Source organism: Centropristis striata, chromosome 6 (genome assembly GCF_030273125.1).
Source record: "Centropristis striata isolate RG_2023a ecotype Rhode Island chromosome 6, C.striata_1.0, whole genome shotgun sequence".
Classification (NCBI taxonomy): Eukaryota; Metazoa; Chordata; class Actinopteri; order Perciformes; family Serranidae; genus Centropristis; species Centropristis striata.
Genome location: NC_081522.1, coordinates 34,032,117 through 34,036,060, shown reverse-complemented (window position 1 = coordinate 34,036,060; position 3,944 = coordinate 34,032,117). Strand labels below are relative to the sequence as shown.

At 39.4% G+C, this 3,944-nt stretch overlaps 1 long non-coding RNA gene across 1 annotated transcript; it reads right to left on the bottom strand.

The window, feature by feature from the left end:
- Window positions 1-1,530: 1,530 nt before the first annotated feature.
- Window positions 1,531-2,607, bottom strand: LOC131973805 (uncharacterized). Its single transcript, XR_009394590.1, has 3 exons — window positions 2,239-2,607; window positions 2,045-2,168; window positions 1,531-1,552 (listed from the first exon to the last, which is right to left on the bottom strand). It is a non-coding gene; the product is annotated as an uncharacterized LOC131973805 (long non-coding RNA).
- Between the last annotated feature and the right edge of the window lie 1,337 nt (window positions 2,608-3,944).

Genomic DNA, 3,944 nt, shown 5'->3' with positions numbered 1-3,944 from the left:
AAACCTCTAAAATATATGCAAGTTCTTGAAACATGTTTGCTTACATGGTTTGGTGCATTTTGTTTTAAACAGAATCGAGAGACTTTGGCGGGATGTTTGGATGGGTGTCACCAATGTTTTTTACCACCTTTTTCACATGCTGGAGGAAGAGGGTTTCCTGGACTTAAGCAACATAACACATTTCCTCTGCCTCCATTATGTTTATCTTCCACGCTTCCAAGCAAGCTTGGATTTGTTTCAAGGAGGATGGGACAACCACCCCCTGAGGACGGAGCAGAACCTCACACCTAACCAGCTGTGGGAGATTGGCCAGATGCAACATTGCATTCAAAATCCAGAGGTATCATTAAAACATAAACAACCTTTAAATTAATGGGGGGCAAAGTTAGCCTGGTTGACACACATACTAATCCAGAAAATCATGTATCATTTGTTATTTCCATTTTCAATTGGGAATCAAAAATCAAAAAATGAAAAAGTGAATTATCACATTGTTTTTTAAACTAACACAAAAAACTAAAACATTCCTGGTTTTTCATATTTTAATTTTGGGCTCAGATCAAAATTACTATAATCAAAAATTTAATGAATTTTCCATGAGCCTGAATGAAAGTTCCACAACCTATTATTACACAAAGCTGTGTATTTGATATCACATGTTGATTCATAACATTTGTGCTAACATCTGTTTGGTCTGAATATTTTTACCATTCTATGTGTAGTAACCTTAAAGAGGTAAAAGGAACAATGAAACTCTGATAACATAAAAACATAATATTAACCATTTATTGTCGTCTTTCTCCTGCCTTAATCTCTTAGATGACAAAATAAATATGCTCCAATTCTAAATATTTTTTTCTTTTTCAACACACAAGGACATGAACATTCCTGAGATAGACTGGGAGGAGAGTGGGGAGGTCCCAGAAACAGACCTTGGAGTAAATGTTCCTCAACTGGAGAGCCCTCTCACTCCTGACCAACTGGAGACACTGAAGCGCCTAATTGACCCTCTGCAGCCATCAGAGTCCAATGGCGTCGACATTTATCTGACTACTGTGCAGTATATTGAAAGTTTGCTGGAGTAATGTTAAAAGGGTCACAATTATATGGAACACAACTTTAACACACTTTTGGGTTTTTGACATCCAATGTGATGGACAACATTCTGAAAAAAATATTTTGTGCCTTGAATACAATTCAAACAGTTTAACAGTTAATACAACTCTAATTACACTGCTGTTGTAACCGTTATTGAAGGAACGATTCTGAATTATTTTACCGAAAAGAGAACAAATTTCAACAGCACTGAGTTGCATAGAGTTAAATCAGGCCAAAGCCACTCTCCACTGATCTGAGACAAATCATAAGATCAGACTGTAAAGACACAAAACTGTTGTAATGGTCAGGGATGCGCAAGCGCTTGTAACACGTGCTTGCTGTTGGCAGGTGGTGACGCCCACGTGACTGTACCACCTGTAGACTGAGACTTTTAACAGGCACTTCCCAGCCAGTCCAGAATTTAAGCAGCTGCCGCAGAAGGTCTGGGGATGCTCTAGCAAAAAAATGAAAATAAATTAGCACTTAATGTACATATTGCAGGTGGATGGTTTGGTGCAGCAGAAGAACAAATAAGCATTGAACGCTCTTCTGAGTGGTCCTCAGCTCCTGAGCTACTCTTCTGACTTCCTGAATAGAAAACTGGCCAAGGACCTCTAAGTGTCTGGTTGATGGTGTAGTGATGTTCCTTACCCTTGCAGATAATGGCTCCAATGATGCTTACCAAGTGTCAGAAGTACTGACATTCATCTTACATTCATATTGATATATGTCTAACAATAAGCTTTGTGCCTTTATTCATCATGACATTACTGTGTAACACTACAGTAATGAAAAACCTCTTTGTGGTCCATGAAAATGTACTAACCTGTATGACATTAATATGTGCAAAATACTTTATAGTACAGCTGGTTCCTTGACTTTTCTCAGTGTGTTCAATACTTATTTCCCTTGCTGTATATGTTTAGATTTATATGCAAACTTGTACCTTGCTCAACAAAGGTTTGAAAAAACCTTGCAATGGCGCTGACTGTAGCTGGTGCAATGTCATCTTCGCTGTCATCACTATCATTCTTTTTGGCAAGGGGCCACTTTATGGCTTCAATGACCATCTAGACAGATGGAAAACAATGTTATTCCATGAAACATGCATGTACTTGTATCATGCAGTTGGAAACCTACTTGGGGGGTGAGTTCCACGTCTGACTGCCTGGGGAACAGATGGGGAACCACGTCTGGTCGCCCAGTAATTAGTGGCCAGATGCCCGTCTCCTTTAACCCCTTCCTCAGTTGTTTTATTTGTGCATTTGCTCTCCCAAGTACCTGTTGAATATTAGTTGTAGAATTTAAGTTCAAATTTAAGATATCATAAAACCTTAACTAGAAGCCTTGTCTGTGAATACAGGTTTCAACAAATAAAGACCTGTCTCAATTGCAAGTATGGTTTGGTGAATGCTTTCTACAAGCCCACCTAATTATTAATAAATTATCATAATTGTACTTGAAAGGTCACACCATGAAGAAATGCTTTTATGCACAGTCCTAGAAAAATATACAAATAATAATAATGGCTTGGATTTATCACTTTTCAAGGCACCCAAAACACATGGTGGTAAACTACATTTGTAGCCACAGCTGCCCTGGGGCAGACTGACAGATGTACCCCAAATGGTTCCTTTTACCTCCGACCACCACCAAACATTCATACACAATCACACAGATTGTGTCTTGCCCAAGGACACTACAACAACGACCAGGACAGAGTGGGATTCGAACCGCCAACCCTCTGATCATTAGACGACCTGCTCTACCACCTGAGCCACACATACACACCGAATGAGATAGCAGCTGCTGGAAGAGAAGAAGTCTGTTGGTATCCTTCGTTGGCCCTGGGATGTACCACTCTAGACAAAGGTTGGCCACCCGTACAGACTCCTCCTCACTCCAATCATCCTTCAGCAACTTAATCAAAGTACAATCAGTATAAATTAGTATACAGTACACATGAATTTGTGGACATGACATCACTGATGATAAATTTTCAACTGGCCCATGCCTAAATTCTAGCACAGTGCCTGAAAGTGCTTAGGGACCTATGATCTTGCAAAAAATAATTACTTTTGTTTACTCACTAGACTGATGGTTTCCCTGTGGTCCATTTCTGGTCTTCAAGGCAGAGCTTGGCTGTGGCCATTCCCTTTGCCCCACATGTCAGGGCATCTATCACAGCTGGACTAAGCCCTGACAGAGAAGGACCGCCATGAATGGCGGAATGGCCAACCATCCTTCCAGCCATTATGAAAAGATCACACTCCAGTAGTGCTGCAGACAGACTGGGAACAAGGTGGTCTGTCTGCCCTTCAAATAGTGCAGTTACAGCTGCATTTCCTGAATAATTACACAAAATACGCAAGTACAGGTTGAGATTATTTAAATCATAATTTCAGTCTCATTTTCTTATATAGTTTATGTACTTTGGCCTTGGTCTCAATTCATCTGTATTTCACAAAAATTACTATTAAGGTAAGTGAAGTACATCATGGAGGTAGATAAATTTTATATTGCATATCAAGAACGACATATTCAGGTTCAGGACATTTCTTTACAGTAGTACCCATGTCTCTCACCAGCCTATATGTTTGTTAAAAATGAATGTACAACAAACCCATGTTCTTCTTAAATCCATGTTTCAGTTTTGACATAGATGAGGACAGAATGTGCCTCATCACACCAACACCAACTGCAGCATCCCCTAAAATGAAATGATTATATTAACAGAGACATCTCATCACATTTTAACAATATGTTCAACTTAAATTTTCTCATAAATGTGTTTTTTGTGTGGAATACAATACCTAAAATGCGACAATTGAACGGTGCAGCCCACT